The 27,098-nt window shown below is 40.0% G+C and overlaps 1 long non-coding RNA gene across 1 annotated transcript in view; it reads right to left on the reverse strand.

The window, feature by feature from the left end:
* Positions 1-4,426: 4,426 nt before the first annotated feature.
* LOC112546461 (uncharacterized) overlaps positions 4,427-27,098 on the reverse strand; it is a 56,849-nt gene continuing 34,177 nt past the window's right edge. The window contains exons 2-5 of the long non-coding RNA XR_012905455.2: positions 16,639-16,709; positions 8,499-8,577; positions 6,564-6,639; positions 4,427-4,827 (exon numbers count right to left, since the gene is read on the reverse strand). This is a non-coding gene — a long non-coding RNA (uncharacterized LOC112546461). The remainder of the gene's footprint in view (positions 4,828-6,563; positions 6,640-8,498; positions 8,578-16,638; positions 16,710-27,098) is intronic.

A 27,098-nucleotide genomic window follows, 5' to 3' on the forward strand; every position in this document is an offset into this window, starting at 1 on the left:
ACTCCCTTATTTTGCTAATAGGAACACAACAGTAGACCAGGGCATTTGAAAACCAGGAAAACACCTTCCTTTTATGAGTTTTAAGTCAGACTGGGGGGGTGTTGACACAAGAGCAAAACCCGAAATTAAAATGAAAAAAAAGAGCATTGAGTAGGTGACCATGCTGACTTCCATTGTAAAGAAGTTGTCCTTTGTATGCTTTTCCTAGCATATAATTGCTCTTTGGGTTCAGTTTACATCAGTCACTAACGTGTTAGAAAAAATTTCTGTCTTTCTTTCTGATATCAAATATCATGCTATATTCCTTGGAAATATTTGTGTCCATATCCTTCACCTCACCTTAGAAAGAATATAATACAAAAATGGGATATTAAGGGTACCAAACTCAGTTATGTTGCTGACGCATGAAAATTGTGCTGGGCTTATTACCATGTTGTGTTGCATTATCTGGGCTAGAAATATTTCATTTCAACTAGATCACAAGACAGTCTTGTATTTTTAATTTGTCACTGTGATCTAAATCTCACTGAAGTCTCATCTTCCCAGCCAAATGCCATAGGCTACTACTCTGGAAAAAAACATGTCACACAGAATAGAAAAGGTAAACCCACCAAACAGTATTTATAACTGAAATCACCACTCAGGGTTCCATTCCCACTTGCTTAGCAGGTGGTGTAATTCATCCAAAGCCAACTTAAAAAAATATGCAATTTCAACTGCTATGCATAATGTGTATATATAACACACATTACCTCCTTTGTTGTTTCCTACTACTACCTCTTCCACTTCAGTTGCTCCTGCGTAGCAGTATCATTCACAGAAGAGAATGGAAAAGGAAAAAACAAAAGCATTGGTGGCTAAGAGGAAAAGTTATGATTGACGTGAGGTCAAATACTGAAAGTAGCCCTGGGGAATCTGCAGTGGAGTTGTTGGTAAGAGACAGAAGTATGGGGAAAATATAGGGATATAGAGGATAAAACATTCCATAAGCAACCCAACAGTTCCAGATTGAAGTTAGTCATTTCATTCATTGTCCTTTTTGCTAAGAAGCTACTTTAAGCAAAAAAGAAAATAGTGTTACAGGCCTGTCAGGTATTTTTACATTGATCTAATAACTATGATAAATCTTCCTCACAAAGTGTAAGTGAATGAGCTAAAGGAAGAACAGATAACGGCAGTCTGTAGGTTATGTGCTTCTTAAAGAAACAGGTATAATAAAAAGCTGCTTTTCCGGTGGAGAATTTTTAAAATAATTATTTGTTTCCCTGATTTGAGTTTAAGTTTTTCCTCTCCCCGCTGAAATAATTAATCAAAACAAATGAGCCAGAAAACGCACAATACCAACTGACTTGAAATCACTGTGCACATTAACTATCTTCTGGAATTTCATTCACCATACTGCGCAGCATATAGAGTAGACTTTTACTAAACTGAGTTGTGCATCTAATTGTTATTTTAAAACATATGTTATTGGTAAATGAAAATATAAAATAGTGAAGTCATTCTGCTTTATTTTTCCACTGTTCCAAGCTTTGGAATCTTTGTACATATTTCTGTTGTGCAAAATACTGACTGTCTGATTCTCATAATCACCTAGTAATGGTCTCCTTTAACTTACTTTGTTAGTTTGTAAAGGGGTCTTTGAATAATTGAGAATAAGACTCTTAGTAAGCAAGCAAGCATAAAACTAGGAGAGAAATCTCAACTCTAAGCATTTGAAAGCCCTGTCTTGCCAAGATAGTATTTTTTGTGAACCACTACAGACAGCATACATCTTACATGCTGCACGCACAAAGTGATAAGTTCCTACAGATAAGACAAAACAGCTTATCAAGGAAAGTAGATAGTACAAATCAGTAATGATAAACTTCTGAAAAAGATACATCTACTTAGTGTGCCAAGCAATTCAGATAAGAATTTATGAAAATAATGTAGAAAATCTTTGTAATTTTTAGGCTAAGATCCTTATTTTTTCAATAAGGTGAAATCCATCATTAGTTAAAATATATAGGTGAAATTCCCATCACACTCTGAACAGAACACTTGCAAACACTAGCTCATGCAAACTTACCACTCCCTTGTGTGTTGGCTTTACATAAAATCCATCTTTTGAACAACCAAACGTAAATCTTTAGTCTAAGCTTTCTCCCTATACTTGGATGGCTACAGAGTTCCTTCTGCTCAAAAGAGAAAGGGGGGTCCATATTCTGACTGGAGTTAACCAGCTGCTATGACTTACTAGTAATAAAACTGCAGCTTCATGCAAGCTTTAAACAAGTGGCATGCTAATGACTCCTCATAATGGCCTTACACAGGTCCTAGGATCACTGACCTTTTAGTGGACATTATAACTGAACTGCCTTTGGGAGTTTTTAATACTAATTTTGGGAGGTAGTTTAGCAAACATTAATTGATAGGCTAATCTAAGCATATGGGGTGGCATGAAAATAAGTATAAAGTCAAGAGTGGGCAAAAAGAATCTTAAAAGAAGCATGAAGTGGGAAGGAAGTGAGTTCTGTGATTCCAGGTCTATGGAAGGGGAAAATAGGAGAGTTTTAAAATAATTGTGTCAAGGTGAAAGAAGAAGTCAGAGGCAGAATGAGGATTAGAACCCTAGGGTTCATAGGTAGGTTTCTTTTTCAAGGGAGTTAAAAATTTGACACAAAATATCATTACATTTCAACAGGATTTAGGGACTGTGTTAAAGGAGAAGATCATACCTTTCTCCGGTATACTGGGCTTTGATTTAGTTTTTCAGAAGTAAAATTTAAAAGGAAAAGGTAGAAAAAAATATCCTGAATTCACACCCTAGTCACCCTCTATGAAAATATACCAGCTGCCCAGAAACCAAACCCTAGCCTCTCCTCCAAACCCATATCTCTGGGAGATCCTGAAAGCACCAGAACCACAATTTCTTATTACGCGGTCTGTATTACAAAGAGTCTCGGCGGGATGGTCGTATTAGTCTAACTCTAAAAGCAACAAGTAGTCCTGTGGCACCTTAAAGACTAACAAAAATATATATGTAGTAAGTATCATGAGCTTTCGAGCTTTTGTGGGCAAAACTCGCTTCTGAGCTTTGCCCATGAAAGCTCATGATACTACATATATTTTTTTGTTAGTCTCTAAGGTGCCACAGGACTATCGTTTGCATTGCTAAAAAGTTTGTGCTGGTATCTTTACAAAGAAGATGAACAGTGGAGTGGGGCTATGTCTACTGCTATGCTGTCTGCAGTGCTCTCATAGGATGCAGAATAGCTAAGCTAGGACTCCACAGGTGAAAAAGAGAGTATTCCCTTTTCTTCACATTTGCAGGGATCTCCTGCCCTATGCTCATTTACTCAGGCTTTGTACAAAGAATTAAGATAAAGTACTAAGCACTGAAGCCTTCTAGGCTTGGACACCTTACAATTTTCCCTCCTTGTTTGTCCTAGCGCAACATTTATGCTACTGCTGTTGTTGCTCTTACACTAATGCTGGGTTTTTTGGAAATGAGAACTATTTACTGTGTAAATACAATATGCATGCTTAAAATATGAAATGCTTAACTGTTTGTTTGTACACCTACGAAAATGCTGTAGCAGAATTAAGCTAGATCCCTAAAGAGTCATTAACTTGTATTATCCCGAAGTATTTATTATTGTGGCATATGCAATGGATAATATTTGTTTACATTTTTAATTACTCACATTTTCAGCCAAGAAAATCTCAGAGGATAATGCCTCATTTACAAGTGTCCTGGCAAAAGATAACATAATGTAATCACAGATTACCAACAATTCCATGACAACCATGCAATGGTTTCAATAGGAATATTTTTTAAAATATATAATTATAGTAAGCGATAAAAAAAATAATCAGAAGAGGCTGTTACGTTGCTAAACAGAAATTAAGGAAAAAATCCTCCAGTTCTTAAAGATATTGAGCTTGTTCCAAACCCTGTTGAAGTCAATGGGCTTTAAATCAAATGCATGATGAATAAACATGCTGAAATTAAATACCTGCCAAAGCCTTCTTTTGAACCTCTAGAGTTTCCCAGTTTAACAAGTCCTATTATTAAGAGACCTTAATCTTTTCATAGTAAATAAATAGAGCTCAAACTTAATTAGGCAACAAGAATTTCATTTTAAAAATAACACCAAAAAACCCATGCTTCTGAAAGGCTTTTCTGGAGTAAGAAAATTGTAATAGACTGTGCCTGGTGGATAACATCTCTATCAAAACTCACAGCTTTTGGGCAAGTTTCAGAAATTTCCTATGCTGAATTTAAAATGGAGAGAGAATTGAGTCAATAAAAATAATTAATCTATTAGCACTATCCTTGTTTTCATTGCTATAATTCCATTTCATTAAATTCCAAGGGCCAAAATAGGCCCTAAGCAAACTAGAAACAGGGTGGGGAGGAAGCGGAGGGGTTGTTTTTGGTTTTTGGTTATTTTTTGTAATTAACATGCAGATGACATCAAATTTATTGTAGTTTTTACCTTCTGAGGCCAGCAATGTAACTGTCATAGTGTGTGTCACAAAGTCTTACCTTTTTTTTCTCTTTTTAATTTTACTTGTTCTTTATTTTAAAAAAACAAACAAACAGTGGGCTGGATTTTCTGGTCTCAGATGCATCAGGAGTGACTCTATTGATGTCAATGGAATAACACCAAAGCAACACTGGTGTAAGATCAGAATTTTATTTTAGGAAGAAATGATGAAAAATGTGGGATGCAAAACGTAATTTTTTCTTTAATGCTCTCCAAGGGTGATTCCACAGCATTATCATCATTCCGCTTGTCGTTATAATGGACTATATTCTTCATGGGCCTGATCCAAAATCTATTGAAACCAAGGAGGAATCAGGAGTTATATGAGCATTAAGAGGAGATGAGGAAATATTGAGAGTCAAAGCTTAAACCTATGTGACAAGAATCTGACAAAAATGTTAAATATAACACAAAAGAAAATCCTTAAAAAAATCTGAAAATGCTATAAAAATCAAATTGCTTTGGAGCATAAACATATAGTCTGGTTTATTTTCCTCAATTGGGGAACCATAACTAAAAAAAGCCTATATTACATTATCATTTTATATGAATATAACTCATCTGTTTTGCTATAAATATGTCTTCACATACTACTGGAATGCCCAGAGTAGTTCTTGAAATGGGCTCTGGGCTCAGTATTTGGACTTTCATACAGAGTTGAACTTCATCTACAGCAATGATGGCTATTTGGGGAAGCTTTGTCTTCACAGAGTGACTTGCCATTACTTGGAGGAAGCAGCACAGAACAACAGCATGCAAGTGATGGCTATCATGATTTGAATCAAAGGATTTGTTTAAACTCCAGGTTATAATTCAAGCAGTGAAAGAAAAAGATGCCATGCTTCTTTCTTACAGTACTAAAATAATATTAATCTCTTAGTGTTTATGTATCTAATTTGCTTGTTAATTCTATCAGAGTATAACTTGCACTCTGAGAGTAGAATAAACTCTTTAACTGTTATATTTTAGATGTCTGTGTCTCTAGCCGACTGTAACATTTGATGAGTATCATGTCAAATACAGTGTCTCAGAATGAATTTGATTAAAAATACATAAAATGAATGAGTTGTCAGAAAGCAGTATTTTTTAGAAGGCATAATACAAAAATGTGTCTATTTTAATAGGTGGTCATCTTTGATCATACAAATTTAAGAGATTCCAAGGCTTTTTCTATTTGCATAAAAAACAAAAGACAGCATTGTCAGAAATCCCCAAATATGCATTTTGAATCAAGTTACACCTAAATGCTATACAAAGACTCAGTGTCTTGATGCTAATTCATTGAAAATGGCTTGGCCTTTAGGAATTTCCCATTGGCACTTACTAGAGCTGAACTCAAAGTGGCAATGGCAAAAAGCAGCCATCGAAACTGCATTCATGCTGACATCTAAGCCCTAGTGCTCAAATTATGAGTGCCCTGAAACAAAATGCTGTAGAAAGAAAAGCAAACATTAAAAGTGCTTTGGGTGCCAAGATTTTGCATGAAAAGACTGGAAAAAAATGTTTCATTTTAAATAAAATGTTAAAAATGAAACATAAAGAAAGAATTTGGTGGAAAAGGTTTGATGTATAATATGCAGTGTTACAGTGTCTGTTTTATTTATCTATCTATATATATAAAACACATGTTTTTGTGTATATCTGCAACTATATTCAAGTTTAGATATATGGTCTACGAATAACATATGTAAAGATGATGGTTGAGCTAGTTAATTTTTTTCCTGCTGAATTCATGTGTTTATTTTATGAGAGGAGATGTGAAAAGTTCATTCATGTCAAAATGTGTTGCTAAGTATAAACATGCTGGTTCACTTTAGGCAGGATCAGAAAAGTCCCTGGGTGTATAATCTGTGAATTGACGGTATGCTGATATTGCCCAGGTTTTGTATTACTAAACTATGGCTCACAACAACAACAAAAATTTAACCTTTAAATAGAGGCACCAAAATAATTTAAAACAGATTGGAGGGTTTAAAGGGCTTCAAGAGTAAGCAGCTCATATTTCAGTTCCTCCCCTCTAGGGCCTACCTATTTGGTGTTCAAAGTTCATCTCATATTGCAGCTGCTTATGTTCACATTTTCTGCAATGTATGGATGTGATGTCCTAGGGAAAAAACATAAAATAAAATATACAACATTAAAAAACATCTCCCCTAAAACAATGATTTGGCTGTTATTGGGCAGGGAATAGGACAAATCACCCAGAGGCTTTTAAGTAAGAGCTACAAAAGAAAAGAAGAGAGAAAAACTGAAACGATTTTAAAGAGAATTTCAGTTTCAGGGGATTTTTTTTTATCCAAAGTTCTCACAGGTTATAGAACCCATTATTTTTTGTTCTTTTATTAAAAATTTCTTTGTACTTCATTTAGACTTCCTTGCCACTAGTCACAGATAGATGGCAACAACAAACAATTATACTACATATTTATCACTTTATTCTATTTCACAGTGTATCTCCAGTTATGGGAACAATAGATTTTTACACCTTGCTTTGGTTTCTATTTGTCAAGAATAGCCTTTATAAACAATATATTTTTCCAATTTAATAAAAGAGTACAGCAGCATTAAATGTGCAAGATGTGATTTGAAACAAAATGGGCTAGACCACTGAGTAGTGCTTCAGAAAACCAGCTATTTACTTATTACAACACCATTTTATAGCATGAATGTCCCTTGTTGAATGATAAGATGGATGTCGTATTTGTACTACGTTTTCCAGCTTTACAATTTAAGCAAAATTGCAATATTTTAAATCAACTAAGTAGTTGATGTAGTATGTTTTTACCCGGGCAAGCCTAAATTTAGTCCTATGGGTATGTTACCCTGAAATAAATAAATATCCCACATTCCTGAAGATAAATTCACATGTGGATAAGTTAAGCTTACTAACAGGAAGGAGGGGGGAATTTCTAGGGGCAGGGCACAGAGAATGCAAGAGAACTTAGCATCCACGGGAGATCCATGGTTGTAGGAAACTGCAGTTTAAATAATACAATGGAGTGAAGTCTCAGAGGGGTAGTCGTGTTAGACTGTATCTGCAAAAATGACAAGAGGTCCTGTGGCACTTTAGAGACATGGATGTAACTCAATCATAGCAGCAGATGAGGAGGAGTGAATACCAAGAAAGGGGAAATTGCCTTTGTAGTGAGATAAACAGTCAATTCTTATTCAATCCTAATTTGATTTATTGAATTTGCAAATGAACTGTAGTTTTGCTTTTTCTCTTTGTAATCTGGTTTGGAAGATTTTGAACAATGGCTGCTTTTAAATCCATTACTGAATGTCCAGGGAGGTTAAAATGTTCTCCTACAGGTTTACGTGTGTTACCTTTCTTAATGTCTGTTTTGTGTCCATTTATCCTTTGGAGCAGAGACTGTCCAGTTTGGCCAATAATGGCAGAGGGGCATTGCTGGCATTTGGTGGGATATATCATATTAGTAGATGTGCAGGTGGATGAGCCCCGAGTGGTATGGCTTATGTGGTTAGGTCCTGTGATGGTGTCGCTCATATAGATATGTAGACAGAGTTGGCAATGGGATTTGTTGCAGGGAGTTAGACCCATCCACTCTGATTTAATTGGCCACATTAACACTGGTCCTACACTTTATAAATAACTTCCTTTTTTACTTATATATATACCCCTAACTCTGTAATTTCCACTGCAATTCATCAGATGAAGTGGGTTTTACCCACAAAAGCTTATGTCCTAATAAACCTGTTAGTCTTTAAGATGCAACAGGACTCTTCATCTTTTTTCACAACGGTGTGAAACATGTCCCAAGTTATTACTGTACACTCTTTAAAGGAACAAAAATGGGGTGTTTAATAGAGTAAATCTTCTGATAAAGGTATGGGACAAAATGGTACTCTTTAAGGGCTTGAGCAAAACAGGTACAACAGGACAGTAGAAAGGTACAACAGGACTTTTTGATAAATTTTCAGATACTTTTGGGACAACTTCACCTTAACGCAGGAGGCTCCTTTGTTGTAACACTTTCATGGTATTTCCAAAAATCACGCTGAAGACAAAAGCACTTGGAAACTGCAGAACATAGAAAACATCATTGAAAAGCAATCCTCCTCCCAATGTGCTCTGTCCTTTGTAGACAGCAACGTTAATTTCTTGCGCAAGAAAGCCCAATGGCTAAAATGGCCATCGGAGCTTTCTTGCTCAAGAGAGCGTCTACACTGGCACGGATGCTTTTGCTCAAAAGCAAATCTTTTGCGCAAAGGAACATGCCAGTATAGACGCTCTCTTGCGCAAATACTTTTAACGGAAAAACTTTTCCGTTAAAAGTATTTGCGCAAAATCATGCCAGTCTAGATGCAGCCTGAGAATAAAGCCACAGTAAATGAACTCAAAATGTTAATGGAGAGCAAGTGTACATAAACATTCTATGAAGCACCACATTTTGAATTAGAGTGATGTGAGGTTGTAGTACCTTTTTTTGCATTAGAAATATGGAGGAATGCTACCACTACTGGGAGTTATCACAATTTTTTCTTGCCACACACATAATAGTTGGAAGTAGCATGAATTCTACTGGATGTGAAACTCAAATCTTTGATTTCAAAGTGAATTTGTGGTTCACGGTGTAAATTCCCTTACAAAGAAGAGCAAATAGATATTGTAATGCTTTTTTGCCTAGAAAGATTGAGACAGAATTTGTAGAAGATAATAATCAATAATTAGCTTCATTTTCAGCAGCCATTTTGTGCTTTTATGCTGTTACATGAATCTTCAGGCAGGAATGAAATCCTGGCCCTACTTAAGGACCTATCTACTGTATTAGATAAGGTCAAATTTATTAAGATAGATATTTTAGCACTTGATTTTGTAAAGTTGGAAGTGAATGTCTCCATTGTGTGCAAGAGTTCAGTGTAGTGTGTCCACAGTAAGGGGGGTATTGTCGACTTTGACAGTGATGCACTGTGGGTAGCTATCCCACAGTCCTGCCACCCCTTTGCATTCTGATTATTCTCTCAGTGCCCGTTGCGACATGCAGGGGGTGGTTCTAGATACATGTTGTCATTATTCTATAATGCACTAATTTCCTATTTCCACTTCCCGCTTGAAAGCAATGGCAAACAATCTTTTCGGGACATACTTTCCTTGGTTATCTGTACAGACACTATAGCAGGGTTATCCTGGACCCTGTTCAGCAGCAAAGTACTATGGCAATCTTAGCAAACGTCTCACACATTATGTTGCAGTATGTCCAGAGCCTATCCAGGGCCTGGTGGAATGAGGAAGCATCTGAGAAGGCCATGAACAGACACCTGTGTGAAGCTCTTGAGATGAGCAATTGGCAGATGCTGGCAGCATTTGATCCTCTTGACATGGTGGAATGCTGGTTAGTTTTGTTGCCAGGAGGCAAGCACAGACTGGTGGGACATAGTTATACAGCAATGGGGTGATCAGTAGTGGCTGCAAAACTTTCATGTGTAAGGCCACTTTCATAGAAGTTTGCGAATGGTTTTCCCCTACCCTGAAATGCAGCAATACCAGAATGAGATCAGCTCTGACAGTTGAGAAGCATGTGGCAATAGCCCTGTGGAAGCTTCCAGCACCAAACAGCTACCTACCAGTCAGCTGACGATTTGGAGTGGGTACAGTGCAGGTAACCCTCCCTTGTTTTCTCCTATAAGTAATCAGAGATGGGGGTAGGGAGGAAGGGTGAACAGTGCCCTTACTAATTCCCCCAACCTTTTTCCACCCAGGATCCTCCAGCCAATCCACTGCTAGGACCACACAGGATATGAGAATGGTTTCAACTCCCTCATCTTTCCATTCAGATCCCTCCAGCAACTCCATTGCCAGGACATGTGATACCAATCATAGGAGTCCCCAGCTACCCTCAGCTCACTCAATTACCAAGCACCTCTCCGTTAAGTCCTTTCCCCAAGCTATTTATCTGTTACTATATGCCTTCTTTTGTGGGGTACCTGCTCTGAACATGCACTATACGCTTAAATAATGAGTTGTGACATATGGCCTACCACTTCCATGTTCTGCACAAACAGGGACCACCCAAACCTGCTGTGAGGAAGGTGAACCCCCAATCCCCACCTGCACCTAGGCCAATATGGAGAAAAGGGGAAAATTCCTTCCCGACCCCCATGTCCTCAGCAGGTGGCTTGTGTAATGCCAACTGCAGATATAGCTAGTAACTCCTTTCCAGAAGTTCTGCATCTCCTTTTCCTCCTTCCACCCCAGCCATCAAAAATCACTCTCTTCTGCTGGTCAGTCAAGCAAACAACCTTCTCCCAGCTTAAGATGCAGGGTGGTGATAGATTTCAATAGATCAGCATTTTACCCCATCTGTTCAAGTTATTGCTGTAGGGCTAGACATTTCCATGTAATTCCTTTGAAAGAAAGTTACTATTCAATGTGAGTACAGGAAGAAGGATTTGGCTCATTATTTTAAAAAAGTACTATGCTGTTTCAACTGATATACAGTATGTACGGTTTTTTCATGTAGCTGACAGCAATATGTAATTTAATATATCAATTGTTTTCTAAGCTTTGGATATGCTGGGCATTCAAGCCATTGGTGGATGATGTCATGTTAAAACTCTTAGCATGGACAGTATACGCTTTTATAGGCTGAGATGTGCTCCTCCGCATCAGGTCAGATTGTGGCTATAAATGCTTTGCCTGTCCAATAGATGGTGTAGTAGAGCTACACCAAAGATTGAATAAGGTCAAATTCCCAATGTACCCAAGGCTTTAGACACTTCCAGAATCTTCTTATCTTCATTCATAAAAAACCTTTACATCTGAAAAATAGAGGAATTACAGAGATTACATAGAACAGAAAATACCTACTATTTTCCTTTTTATGAAAAGTGGGAAATTTTCTCATGGCTTTTTGTCATGATGTAATTAAACATCATTGATGGACCTCACTATGTCTAGTTGCAGAATGAAAGACCAAATCTTGCTCACTTGTTTATGCAAGTAATGCCAAATACATCAGTGTGACTGTTCTTGTAAAGCAGAAGCATTTAGCCCTCAGTATTGCCAGTATTGCCTGGGGAAAAGTGCTTTCTCAATATTGCAGTTAAGGATACTTTAAAAAACAAAAAACCTCCTAAATAGAGTTGAATATTGAGAGATGGAAAATCTACTAGAGTGTGGTTGAAGGACTAGAGTCTAGATCAGAGCAGGCAAAATATGGCCCATGGCAGGCTCCCTGCCTGCCCTGCCCTCTCACTCCACTCAGAGCAGCTGTCTGAGGGGGTCATGTATCTTTGTGAGCGCTGTGAGCCTGAGGGAAAAGAGGTTTTGAGCACTGCCCCTGCCTTCAGTACAATCTCACAGCTGGTTTTTGGCCAATGGGAGCTGCCTGTTTGCAGGACATGCAGCACATGAAGTACCCCTTCCCCTGGGGCTCCTAGTGTTCAGAGAAGCACATGGCCCCTGTAGTCTGCGCTAAAGGCAGGAAGTCTGACTGAGGGACCTACTTGGCTGCTGGCCAGGTTCAGTCCAGGTAAATGTTTCCTGAGTAGAGCCTGCCTCTGTACCTCCAGCCCCACCTCCTCCCAACATTCTGTCCATCCCTACCCCATGTAACATAAACCCTCTGCACCCATACCTCCTCCCAGATCCTGCACCCCAATTCCCTGTCTCTGTTCACAACCTAAATCCTGGCACTCCCTCCTAAATCCTGGTACTCCTGTACCAAGTCACAACCCCCACCCAGACCCTGCACTCCCTCCTGCACTCCTTCAGGTCAGAATCCTCTCCTGCTCTCATACTCCCTCCCAGATCCTGCACCCCCTTGCTGCACCCCACATCACAACCGCCTTCTTTCCCCCAACTCCATACCCAGTCCCATACTCTCTCCTGCATCCTAAGCTTCCTTCTGCACCTAACCTCTGTTTCAGATCCCATACCTCCTCCATTAATATCATGGAAGAGTGTGGCCCTTGACCACTTACCAAATACTTATAAAAATTATTGCTCATCCCTGTTTTAGAGCAAGGGCTCATGAATCCAATGTAGTAATTCCTAAAGAGCCACTCTACTAAAACAATGTAACATATTGTTAAAATAAATACATTGTTATTCTCCACTGAAAAGTGTGAAGGTCTTATGGCATAATCATAATTTTTAATTGTGAAAAAACATAGTTAGATTGTATTCAAATTAAGGTCACATTTTATTATTAGATAATCTTTCTAATAAACGGCCATCATTCTTGTCTGTCTGTCTGTCATGGAATTTTCAACTTTCACACACACATGTATATACATATATAAACATATGGGTGTGCATTGTATTTGTATTGCAAGGGTTGGAAGGGATTCTAGAAAGTTTGATTTGACTGGGATGGGTTCCAGAGGCTTCAAGAAGGTTCGATCTTAAGCCACTGGGGTGTGGACATAGACATTCAACCGTGTGTAGATGCTATTCCAATTGCCTCTTATATCGCCAAGTACATTGCTAAATGTGAACCTATAAGTCTTGAAAGAAGCTTCAGAGACCCTATTGCTCAAATCAGAAAGGAGAAAAGCAAAGATTGTTTCTCAAAAGTTGTTTAAAATATGTATGGCAATGTTAAATCAACGCCAAGTCTCTGCCTGTGTGTGTGCTTGGGCAACGGCAAAATTGATATCATCACCAATATAATATGGTGATGTTTAAGAACAAGTTAGATAGACATCTATCAGGGCTCATCTAGACAGTACTGGGTCCTGCCATGAGGGCAGGGGACTGGACTCGATGATCAGTCAAGGTTCCTTCCAGTTCTAGTGTTCTATAATTCTATGGCCCTACTTCTGCCGCTACCAAATTCATGAAACTAATATCCCTAAAGTTGAAATTCAAATTGAAGGCGATGTTGCCAAGCACATCATCAAGCCAATCACATGTCAATTTCAAGTGAATTTTGGATACAGCTTGGTAGAGCAGTAAATGCTTCCAATCATCCATTCTTATGCAGTTACCATCCACAAACTACAAGGGACCACGGTGGACAGAGCAGTTGTGAACCTTGGTGTGATGGAGCAGGTGAGCCCTGCACTACAGTGGACAGCTGGGGAGAGCTGTGTCGGCCAGGACGTGCAGGCGCACGCACCCTGGGTTGCACGGGAGACGGGGCAGGCGAGCCCCGCACTCCGGGGGACAGCCAGGGAGAACTGCACCAGCCGGGATGCACAGGTGCAGGCGGGCGATAGGGCAGGCAAGCCCCGCACTCCAGCGGACAGCCAGGGGGAACCGGGCTGGCAGGAATATGCAAGTGGTGGCATCCTGGGTCACTGGGGAATGTCGCCCCATGCACCGGCAGGAAGCTGGCAAGGACCAGGGCAGGAGGAGGGTGCAGGCGTGGGCATCCCAGGTTTCCCAGGAACCCCACTAGCGGAGGGATGGTGGAAGGGGAAGGAGTTAGGCAGCACGGAGCACTCGGTGGCCATGTCAGTGGTGCGCCAGCTTTAAAACTGGCAGCCCTCATGCCAGAACGGGAGAGGTGAGTCTCAGCGGTGGCGGCTCCCAAGAGCACAGGGAAGCCGACTGCGAGCGCTCAGGAGAAGAACTGGACTGATGGAGCTCCGGAGCCAGCAGCTGGGAAGGCACCCCAGTGGACCAAGACCCATGACAACCACAGGACCGCAAGCCTGAGCCAGGATCAGGGGAACTTGCAGGGGAGTGGGATGGACGGGCCGAGGACGTATGATGGGAGTAAGAAAAAACGTCAGCGGGGTAGGAAGTAGCTCGGAGCAGGGCTTCATTGCCCACAGGTTGACGTGTATGGGTGGTCACCCCATCAACCAATATAGAGAGGAGAGCATTGTAATCCCTCCCCAGGGCTCCGGGCCGGGACCTGGTGGAGAGGGTGGGCCCGGGTCCCCCTCCTGAGAGGCAAAAGGCCCCTTCTTCAGGCGCAGTTATACATGAGGGGAGGGGGAAATATACAGCAGAGACAATAGGTACTGTAAGTACCCCAAAGGAGAGGGGCCCTTCCCATTGCGGAGAGGGCTACAAAAAAGGGAGGACCCCTTCGGATGCGAGGAGATCCCCTACACTTGGCTCTCAATAGTTTGCACCAGCCCAACCATTTGTTGCACTCAGACGAGTCCATTCTTTGGAAGGCACAGAGATCCAAGAAATTGATCCAAAAATATTCATGGGTGAAAATGTTTGTCATAGAGATGTTTTAGAAGAATTACAGTGTCTTCGAAGCCTTCCTCCTTCTATTCAACAAAACAATTGATTGATCACCACAATTACTTTATCCTTGAATACAACAACTGGTTTTAATTAAAAATGTAAACACCTAGTGCAAAAAAATTTTTGTAAAACAGTCTAGCTCAAAATACATAGCATATCAAAATGAACCTCCAAGTTTTTATTAGTTGAAACACACTAGATTTAAGACCAAAAAGACAAAAAGTTAAAAAAAAAACTTTTAAAAATACAGTCTTTTGGTGCGCATTTAGAAAGATTGTCTTTTTAAAAAAGTTGTTTTTCATATTTTTTTTAAATTGAAATGATATAAAACATGGTCATTCTTACAGTATTATTCCCCAAGCCCTTCTTAATGGACAACACAATATCTCTTATTTCTTTGAAAATATGCCTAGGCTATGAATTGCGCTTATATAACCCTGTGTTACTGTAATTAGGTTTGTTGCAAAAGGCCATTTTCTCTCTCAATTAGTTGAAAACCTTAGATGAACTGATAGAAAGTACTAAATTTTAATAGGCCAAACTCTAAAGTCCTTACTCTGTTTTCTCTAAGTCCTTATGCAGTCAAAACTCTTGTAGAGTAAACCTTGAGTTCAGTACTTCAGTATGTGGCTGAATGTTTTAGGTTTTTTTGGAGGGGTGAGGAGGACAGGAGGGGGTTGTCTTTGCTTTTAAAAGTATTCTTTAGTTGCTCCTTAGCCAATATAGCGAAAATATTTTTTCCAGGCCTCAGTATGTATTTTCTTCTAAAAAATTTTGAGTGACAGTTCAGAGGCTTGGGGAAATACAAGTTTGTTTGGGTTTTTCTTTAACATTACTAATGGCAGAACTAAAATTAGTTCCCAATTAAAAGAGAAATACATGGGAACATTCTGAGTGCAGCAGATAAAGGATGGAGGGAAAATTATTAAGCAGCACAGAGTAACAGGACCCCAGGTGCAGAAGGGCCTCATTATACTTACATTCCTGTGCTGCAACACACTGAATGTACAGTAAACAAACAAAACAAAACAAAATTCAAAGGACAATTTTATACAGTAGCTACACTTGAGATGAACAAGTACATGTTTTTTGAAGAAAGACCATAACAACTTGGTTTTTACTACCAAAATACAGTGGCATGTTAATTGCTTGAGCAGCCAAATGAAACTAAATGTAATTAAGACTAGTGTGGGGTTAATTTGGTCCATAATTATGTTATATAAAGTAAATGAAAATTGTTTCTTTCCTAAATTGCAATTCATTAAAATTATAGATATTAAAATAAGATACTATAAAATTACATGAAGCATGTACACATTAATAGCCATTAGTAATAGCTTGATATTTCTATCTAAGCAACAGTTTATTAGAATGCCAAAAGGTTATATTTGACAACCCACATGACTGATTTTTTCTCATCTTTTCTGTTCATCTTAGATACTTACTTTTACCACAGCTATAACATCTCCAACTTCATGTGTTAGCACGAAACGTATCTGCTTCATTTATTCTACTGTTAACACCTTCAAAATAGTGTGTCTATTGTTAACAAACATTCTACATGGAATGAATCACAGAAACTACTAAGCTACTAGAAAAAAATTGCTCTTGAATTCTCCATTACAATGCATTGATTTTATTTCAGGTGCTATGGAATACTAAATTCACAATTCCCTGCATCCACAAAACACTTCAGGAGTTTAAGTCCCATTCACTTCAGTTTGATGTAAGCATGTACTTAATGTTAAGTATGCATGGAACCGCTTTTCTGAATAGTGATGGTCTTAAGAAAGTGCTTAAGTACTGTTTTAAATGGGAGCCTTAAGGAGTGTTAGTGGTGCCCTTGTGAATATTATAGAAATAGTAATCAATCAGAGATGCAAGATTTCAGTACTTCTCTCAGCTGGACACAATCCTGTTCTGACTTACACTTGTGAAAACCCATTGAAGTCAACTTCAGAGTTCCATAGCTTCAACTGTGGACAGATTTTAATCCACACCTAGTTACAAGGAGAAATGCAAGTTAGTACTTCTGTGAAAATTTACAATCTTGAGGATATCAGCATAAACTTTATACTTTGTCCTCTACAGTTAAATATTTCTCCACTGCTTCTTTTTCAGCACATTGTCATCTCAGGGGCACAGAGTATCCTGAAATGATATTTTAGCACTGGACATAATGATTCACTGAGGCAGCATTCTAGTAAATATTGTTTCCCAAAGGTATAACATGAATAAATGATTTTTCAGCCGCGCTGAACAGATAAAAGGGAAGACTTATAGCTATTGTATTTATCAGATAGCAGATTTTAAGCCCAATCCTGCACTTCTCGTGGAGCCCAATGAAGTCAGTGTTTGAATAGAAAATACAGGATCAGACTCGTTATCTCAGCTATCTCTAACTCTATCTGTGGCTGGATTTAAGGGTAAGAGACACATGAAATATTCAGTTGCACCATGCATTTGAGCATCCTATTTAAACAGCAAACATAGAGTAAACATCCTGAGTATGTCTACACTAGCTCATAAGTTTGAGCTAGGTAGGCAAATGAGGGAAACCGGAGTTTCAGATGAAGCCCAGGATTTAAATATCCCGGGCTTCATTTGAATGTTCCCGGGCGCCGCCATTTTTAACTCTCCCTTAGTCTGAACTCCGTGCCCACGGCTACACGCGGCACTGAGTAGGTAGTTCGAATTAGATATCCTAATTCGAACTACCGTTACTCCTTGTGGAACTCTTCATGGAATGAGGAGTAATGGTAGTTCGAATTAGGATCTCTAATTCGAACTACCTACTCCGTGCCGCGTGTAGCCGCGGGCACGGAGTTCGGACTAAGGGGGAGTTAAAATGGCGGCGCCTGGGAACATGCAAATGAAGCCCGGGATATTTAAATCCCGGGCTTCATTTGCAACTCCAGTTGCCCTCACTTGCCTACCTATCTCGAACTAACAAGCTACTGTAGATATACCCCCAGTGAGTTAGGTATCATCATTTCCGCTGGCTCTTGGCACCTTGCAGGATTGGCTCCTTCTATGCTACTTGAAAAACAGGTAATAAAAATAATGTTGATAGGCTCTTTCAGAGTTTCCTCTTATTAAATAAATTACCAAAGTCTTCTAAGTTATTGGTCCAGAACATCAGAAATAATTACAAAATTACTGCAGTGCTTTGGCACATGCCTATAGAATATTGTGTGTACATTTTGTTTCTGTACTTATAAGCAGTATGTAAAATTCACCTTTACATTGATGCATTAGGGATAGAAATATTTTTATTAACTTAAAATTGGCCTGTTTTGTTGGCAACATGGTGTTATTAACATTGACAGCAATTATATGATTTGAATGCTACTGTTTTTAACTGTGACCTTCCAACAAAATGGTTCCAGAAATGTCTTCATTAAAAATGTATTTAAAATAAAAGATAAGCATCCTACAAAGAAGTTTTGGTTACACCTGCAAAAAACCTAAACTGAGTATGCTCTTATTGAATAATATGACAGAAGATAACATTACATACAATATCTATCATAACCACGGATGTGCTTTTTAGCACACTAAGGGCTAAATTTTGCAGCATTTAATTGAGCAAAACTCCCAATGACTTCAATAAAAGTTTTGCTTGATTAAGGACCACTGAATTTGGCCTTAATAATATTTTATCGTTTCATGCATGAAAATGTTGGGTAATAATCGTTATTATCATTCCAAGTAAAGAAGAACGTGCAAATTATTCTGCTATAAAACACTGAGTCGCATCATATTTAATATCCCCAAATAATTTATATATATTAAACAGGGAAATCACAACAGTAAAAAAAATGGATTTAGTTCAGCTGTAGAGCTGCTATGTAAACCAATTATCTATCCTGAGGGAAACAGCTCTGTCTACAACTACTTAGGCTCTAGGGCCTATTACAAATCCTGGAGTGGGCTGTTGTTTCAGTTCTCAAGGGAATCCACCACGTCACAGTGGAAATAGTTGACAATAATTAGAAAGCCTGCTTCTGCCAGTATTGCACACATTTTTAATACCTTCCTAAGTGTTATGGGAGATAATACATTAGGCTTTTAGAATTCTAGTCATGCTAAGGCGAACCACGGAAAGGACAACTAGACAATAGCCCCAAACTGGACTGCAACAGGCTAATTACTGTGGCTTCATTATAAAACCTCTTTTTACATAGGTCACCTGGGAAGTGTAATTAAAAATGCATTATTGGTGTATTTTTTATTGAAGCAATTAAATTAAAAAGCCAAAAAAATAATTATGTGAGGAGCAAATAATAATGTTGGTCAACAGCGTTTATCTAAGAAAGAGAGAACATGTTAGTGGTTCATTAGCAGTAAATGTGTTAGCGGGAATGCTGTTTGAAAAATGGGCCATAGAACAGCTTTTAAATACTCAGATTAAAAGATTTATAATGTCAAGTTTAACACAGAAATTACAGATAGTATTACATTGCCATGAGTAATAGCACCTTTAATCTGATTTAGTAAATGATCTACATCACACTATGTGCTTTCCACAATTATAGGGGTATTTATCTATCTGATGTCTAATATCTATATTAAATAGCTATGTGGATATATACGCTTACATATACATTAAATATATAGGGAAATATAAGATTCTTTAATACAATACTGTACAGTATTTGTTACAGAAAAGGTTCTCAACACCTAATCTGGACTCCAGGGCCAGCACACAACATTTTGGCACCTGAGGCGGGGAGCTCAAATGACACCCCCATGCCACTTTTTCTCCTGCCTGCCTGTTATGTCTCTTGTGCCCTCCTTCCTCCAGCACTGCACGCCACCATCTCTGTGCATCTAGAGCAGAGAGAATACATATGCACCAGCAGCAGACACAATTTTCTACACTCTAGGTCCTAGTGCCCCCTCCTTCCCTCATAGTCTGGCACCTGAGGCAGCCAGCTCAGCTCGCCTCATGGTAAGGCCAGCCCTACTGGACCCTCAGAGAAAATGCTATCCTCTTGGGCATTCACAAGTATTGTGGGGTTCTGCTGATTCAGTACAGAGCCATGACATGAGAGTAGGGAGAGCAGGATGTGAACCACACTCAGAAATGTCTGGAAGCATTATGCCCAAGGAAGTAAAAGTCTGATTCTGACTTCATTTACACTTTACACCATTGACTTCAGTTGTCCCATTTCTGATTTATGATAGTGTAACTGAAGTTAAAATCAGGCCAGATGCCTCTGAAGGTACATTAAGTAGCCTCTCTAAAATAGACATTAGCTATACCTTTTTTAAAAATGTGGAGCATGCCTTTCTGCCTAGTAAAGTACTCCAGTCATTTCCAGGTGCAGGGAGAACAGAGGTGCAGCCACACCCCCAATCCCAATCCCAATCCCATCAAGACCAATCCCTGGTGCATTGACCTAAGAATAATCTGTCCCTAAGTATGGATAAACCATTGGCAAATCATTGTTTTCAGAAACTAATGAAGGTTCTGTACTTTGACTACTACAGAATCAGGTAACTTGAATAAGTAATTTTCTTTTAACAGTGGTTTAAAGTGATATTTGCTTATGATATATTACAATATGCATTTTGCCTTACATTAAACCAAAAATGACTGGCTTTTTTTAAAAGGAAAATTTACAGGCAGGTAAACAATTACAAAATGAGCTGGCCAGAATTCACTGCTAACTGTGTGAAACTGCTAACAAATTTATTACATAGCGAAGCAATGGGGCCTGTTCCTACTCCCACTAAATCCGGGAAATCTTGCTGTTCCAGTAAAACTTTGTAGTAATGGAGCACAGCAGCTTTCTCACCAATTAATTTAGAAACCTAGTGTTGCTATTAAATATGATTTCTAAGACTTTTCTGGCAGAAAAATATAGGTTATTTTATTCCCTCCTCCCAATTTCGGTACCTTTGGATCCTTCCCAATCATCCCAAAAATGGAACAAAATATATAATAATTGTTACACCTTCTTATAATGCTCATTCCTAGCAAGAAAATAGAACACTCCAGTTTGAAAACCTAACAACACTAATTAAATACACACAAATTTATGTTGTTGGTCGTACTGAAATCATAAGGGTGAAAGTCTGCATTCAATTACATGAGTTTAATTCCCACTGGAGTAGGTACCAGAGGATATAACTGAGTCCAAAAATCCTAAGAAAGTCTGAATTGAGACTGCTAGGCTTTCCTTAATTTACCGTGTTATATGCTCAGATATTACAGTCCATGTGGGGAAAAGGAAGAAAAGAAAAGCATCAGACATCATATAGGTAATCATTTATATAGAACAGGAGTTTTGGTTTTGGTTGGGGGGGTTGTTTTTGTTTGTTTTTTGCTTTTTAGAGTACGTCTACACAGCTACAGTATTTCAAAGTAACTTAGTCTGCGTCTACACAGCAGGCAGTTATTTTGACATAATGTCAAAATACTGTCAAGCTGGAAGACTTCTTACACCGACTCCTGTAACCCTCATTGTATGAGGAGTAAAGGAAGTCAGAGGAAGAGTGCTCTATTTCAAAATAAGTGCTGTGTAGACGCTCCCAATTTTAAAATAGGCTATTTCGAAATAAGCTACACAATTGACATAGCTCAATTTGCATAGCTTATTTCGAGTTAAGCTCTTCAGTGTAGATGCACCGCTAGACCATACCACAAAGGGGGAAGTTAAAAATTCTGTGATCCTCTGGCTTTTTGTAATCTTGGTGAACCCTCCTGATCCTGGGCTGCCCAAGGACTAGAGTGGGCCCCAGATGTATGATTCAATATCCCTGCAAGCCTATCTAGTCTATAGCATATCCTGACTCTGCACAGGATACATGCTAAGGCTATTCCAGACCTGCCCCTGAAAATCTGCACCTGTGAGAGGGTTCTGTAATTCCTACTCCAAGGGAGTCTTCTCTGGATGAATATGGAACTTTAACATACACTCTGTTCCTTTCACTTAGGCTGTGTCTACACTGGCATTAATTTCCGGAAATGCTTAAAACAGAATACTATTCCGTTTTCAGTTTTTCCGGAAAAGGAGCGTCTACATTGGCAGGCTGCTTTTCCGGAAAAGCCCTTTTTCCGGAAAATCATCTGTGGCCAATGTAGACACGCTTTTCCGGAAAAGAGCCCCGATCGCCATTTTCGCGATCGGGGCTTTTTCCGGAAAAGACTACTGGGCTGTCTACACTGGCCCTTTTCCGGAACAGTGTTCCGGAATAAGGACTTATGTCTGAGCGGGAGCAGAATAGTTTTTCCGGAATAGCGGCTGATTTTGTACAGTAGAGCGTCTTTGCTTTTCCGGAAATTCAAGGGCCAGTGTAGACAGCTCGCAGCTTATTCCAGAAAAGCGGCTGATTTTCCGGAATAAGTGGCCCAGTGTAGACACAGCCTTAGTGTAACAGAGCAGGGGTGACGCTCTTATCCTGAGTTCTCATTGCCTCACTCCATCCCCTATGTTCAGCCATTGATGTCAACCTTATTCAACAGTATCTCCCCCTGCTTATTCCATCTCTCTTTCTGTGCCATTCTTTCATGAATCAAATGCCCTCCTAACATGGGTCCACCAATCCACTGGTTGCTTTTCATTCAGACCTTGATATGAGACTCACTTCTTCCCTGTTGCTTACAAGAATTGAGCAAACAAAATAATTCATTTTCTATTATTTAATTGAACCATTCTTCTTATCAGATATGAAGCCAATTTGTGGCAGCCTCATCGGTGAAGTGCAGAACCCTCAGAAGACCATCAAATCTGGTCAGAGGGCAGTGATCAGTGATGTGTTACATTAGTCTTTGGCCATTGCCCCATAAAGGAGCCTCATTGTCCCCAGGCATGAATTCTGGCAGCACTTTGCCCTAGACTGTTCCAAATCAGTTCAGAAGGACCCATGAGTAGCATGGTAAACCAAAACCGGGTACACACATGGTTGGGTGAGGTATAAGAGCCTGATTTCTGATGTTGACTACAGATCATTCTTCAAACCACATCAACATTTCAGAGAAATCTAGGGAAGGCAAGCAGGCCCCCAATGTGTTCTCAGTGACAAGTGTGCTACAGGGTGGTTGAAGAGGTCTGTGTGTAGTGATAGACTTGAGTTTAATCTTTTCAACCATTCTGGTGATAGCATACTTACAACAAATGTGTGGAATAGTGATCTTGCCTAACAGAGGGATCCATAGTATTAGTGAGAGTTGAAATGTCCCAGTTCAGATGCTCATGGTTAACTGCAGTGCCATGCTACTAATGAAGCCAAGGAAGGCAGAGTAACAAAGAGAGATCTATCTAGGATTACCGTACTCTAAAATAGATCAGATGGGATTCATGTTTCAGGCAGAGTCCACTGAGAAAGGTGATAAGTTCTTTTGTTCCTCTGGCATTAAAAGATGAAACATGTTCAAAACTGCCTTGGTTACACTTAGTTGTAAATACCACTAACTACACTATTCATCCATATTAAAGCAAGTCAGTCTTTGGGTGATCTTTGGGTTCTGTGAATGACTGTGCTTTAGACACCTAATCAAATATTATAGGCATATGTGAACTTTTGGGACTGAGTAAGTGTAAGGTCATTTGTGTATAGCTTGAAAAGCATTGGTGTCAACACAAAGCCTTGGGGTGAATGGATGGTTTGTCTTTTCCATATACTAACCCTGTCTCCCAGGTGCATTTGAAAATATCTATTGCAGAGCAGGTCAATGATATTGACTACACACTCTGGGAGTGCTCTTGACAATTTAACTAAGAGCCCTATATGCCAGATCACATTATATGCTGCTGTTGGATACAGAAATACAGCTTCCATCTTCAGATTTTTCTGAACACATTTTTAATTAATGTTATCATTTGATCACAGACACTCTTATCTCTCTGCTTTCTCACACTTACTATTGATTACACTTTTGGTAGATATGCTGAAGAATGAGATGAACCAGTGCCTTGAATGGCACAGACAACAGAGATATTGGCCGATAGCTCTCAACATCATGGATGTTTTCTCTGGTTTCAGGAGAGCAATGACTTTTGACATTTGCTATGTTTTTGGAGGTTGTTCTTCACTGACCACTCACATAAAGAACTGTGCCAGCCTCTGATGATATGTTGTCATAGCCAGTAGCAGTGCTGCTCCTAATATCACTCAGAATTCTGTCTAACTCAGTGTTTGTGAACAGCACAGTGAGTTGCCAAGTGGTGTTTCTCTAAAGGAAATGATGCCATTTGTCAGCTGACATGCTTCTCATGTGAGGCCTTTGATACATTCAGCAGATGGCTGGCAGTTTGGTTTGGGGTGACAGGTGGTCATCTTAAGGCTTGCAGAGCTGGGCATCTGATGACAAACCAAATTCCAGCATTGCCGGTTTCAGTATCTACATTCCAAGTCATCTCTTCCTATCATGTCCATCTAGCAGCATCCAATGGAAGGTCTTCCAAAACCAGACATGATATCTGGTGGGAAATAATAATTCCTGGATGATCTTTGGACACTCTGTTTACTTCCACTAATGAAATTGCACCTTGAAATAGTTGGTAAACTCCGTAGCAGGAAATATCTTTTTTATTTGATTATTTACACTTTTGACAGCTAAATAAATAAATAAATAAATAAATAAATAAATAAATAAATGAGAAGTGTGGAGGCTACAGGAAGATTCACATTTGCCTATGGCACAAAGTTGTAGATCTGCTCCCTTTCTTTCTCCATTGCTATATACATTTTCAGGTGTAAACAGACACATGAAGGCTAGATGATCCTGTGTAGTATATTAGTTACCTCTTCTTCTCTAGCAGTTAATTGTGGTTGCCAGTTTGGGATTAGAAAGAGGGGATAAAGCTGTAGGTAGAAATAATGTCACTTTTCAAACAATTACCTGGATGCCTAAGGTACAGTTTTTAAAAATAACAGAAATTAACTTAACGACTAAGAAACACTTAACGACTAAGAAAGGGCTGGCATTCATTTAGTTACCGCAGAGGATGCTGTACAGACAGTTATCATTTTAGCATATGATGAGTGGTCTTCCTGTCTCATATAATAGATCCATTGTCTGTAAGAACAGTTAATGGCAGTTTAATAAAGGCCAGTGTGGGTGGGCAGGCTAAAAGAAGTCAGTGGCATTAGGAATCAGAGTTTACTTGTTGAGAGAACTCTGAAGAGCACTTACTTTATTCTAGTGAGCACAGAAAATGGTACAAAAATAGTTTAATAAGAAGAGTTATGTAAAAGCATTTCTTCAGTGTTTTATCATACTGTATATGAGCTCTAGAAAAGAAGTACAAAAATATGATATCATTATATAATCTATTCACATTAAGATGATTAGCAATATTTTATTTAATTATATATATTAAATGTAGGGAGCCTGGCTCCATGCCCCACCCCCAAAGGGGCAGGGCCTCAGGTAGTAGAAGGTGAGTCTGGGGCTAGCTTCCCTCAGTCAGCCCCTAAATAGCTTCCAGAGCATGCAATGCAGGGCTCTGGGGGGGAGGGGCGGGCGTTAAAGGTCCCAGGACTCCAGTTGCTGCCATTGCAGTGGTGGATGGGAACTCCAAACCCTTTTAAATTTCTAGGCTCTGGGGTGACTTCTCCCTTTCAATTCCCCCACCCCATCAGTGGCCCTGTATTTAACAACCACATCCACAACAAAAGCTGGGGAAGCTTTGCAACAACATGCGATAGTTCATTTAGGTTCTTACACACCAAGGGTATGTCTACACTACAGCACTAATTCGAATTAACTTAATTCGAATTAGTTAATTTGAACTAAGTTAATTCGAACTAAGTTAATTCGAACTAGTGCAACTAGAACTAAAAACTAGTTCGAATTAGCGTTTTGCTAATTCGAACTTGCATGTCCACATTGAGTGGGCCCTGAACCGAGGTTAAGGATGGCCGGAAGCAGTGCCGGCAGGACATCAGATTAGGTCTTAGAGCGTGGAGCTGCTATCTCAGGCTAGCAGAGGGCAGTGCTTAAAGGGACCCGACCCCCACCCCAGACAGACAGTTCTCAGGGGTTCCCCGCTTGCAAAGCAGTCCTGGCTTGGAGTGCCCTGGGTGCCCACACTGGGCACATCACAGCACTCGGACATCAGCCTGGCTGCACTTGCCGCAGGCTGCCATCCAGGGGGAGGGGGATTAATCGGGGGGCTGCAGGAGAGCTTCCACCCCGAGGAGCCCGCAGAGCCACCCCAGTCCTCCCCATTCCTTCCTCACCTGCTTCCACTTACCCCTCCCTAGCTCCCCTTCCTGATGTACAAAATAAAGGACATGTGTGTTCAAAAATAGAAACTCTCTGTATTGAACAAAACTCGGGGAGACTGGGAAAAGGAGGTGGGAGGGGGAAGAGAGAGGGTGGGAGAGGGGAGGGCAATTGAAATGATCAGGGGTTTGGAACAGGTTCCATATGAAGAGAGGCTAAAGAGACTGGGACTTTTCAGCTTAGAAAAGAGGAGACTGAGGGGGGATATTATAGAGGTCTATAAAAGCATGCGTGGTGTGGAGAGGGTGCATACAGAAAAGTTCTTCATTAGTTCCCATAGTAGAAGGACTAGAAGACACAAAATGAAATGAATGGGTAGCAGGCTTCAAACTAATAACAGAAAGTTCTTCTTCACAAAGCAAATAGTCAACCTGTGGAACTCCTTGCTGCAGGAGGATGTGAAGGCTAGAACTAGAACAGAATTTAAAGAGAAGTTAGATAAAGTCATGGAGGTTGGGTCCATGGAATGCTATTAGCCATGGGGTAGAAATGGTGTCCCTGGCCTCTGTTTGTGGAAGGCTGGAGATGGATGGCACGAGACAAATGGCTTGGTCATTGTCTTCGGTCCATCCCCTCTAGGGTACCTAGTGTTGGCCACTGTCGGCAGACAGGCTACTGGGCTAGATGGACCTTTGGTTTGAACCAGTACGGCCATTCTTATGTTCTTATGTTCTAAGCTCAGGGCTCAGGGTTGGGGGTCTCACTGGACCACCCTGATTTTCTTGCAAACCTGCTCCTGGGTGGCCAGGCTGGCAGCTATCCTGCCCTAGACGGGCACTTTCCTGTGCCTAGTGCGGACGTCGTGGATGAGGTCTACGATGTCCGCACTAGACCAGGCGGGCGTCCACCTCTTGCAGTCCCGGGCAGGCGCCTGGGAGCCGCCAGCTTGGTCCTGGGAAGAGGCAGAGGGCTGGGTGGCAGCGGGTGGCTGGTTCATCCCGTGCCAGGTGCAGAGTCTGCTAGCTGGGTGCTGGCAGGCTTGCACCTGGCACATGCACCGTAGTCAGACCGTGCCCCATTAAAGTCTCCAGGGCCGGGAGGGGGGCAGAAGAGTTTCCCTGGTGATGCCCAGAGTAGCTTAATTTGAACTAGGTGTTAGTCCTCGTAGAATGAGGTTTACCTAGTTCGAACTAAGCGCTCCGCTAGT

The sequence above is a fragment of the Pelodiscus sinensis genome, chromosome 7 (assembly GCF_052426305.1).
Source record: "Pelodiscus sinensis isolate ZL-2025 chromosome 7, ASM5242630v1, whole genome shotgun sequence".
Classification (NCBI taxonomy): domain Eukaryota; kingdom Metazoa; phylum Chordata; order Testudines; family Trionychidae; genus Pelodiscus; species Pelodiscus sinensis.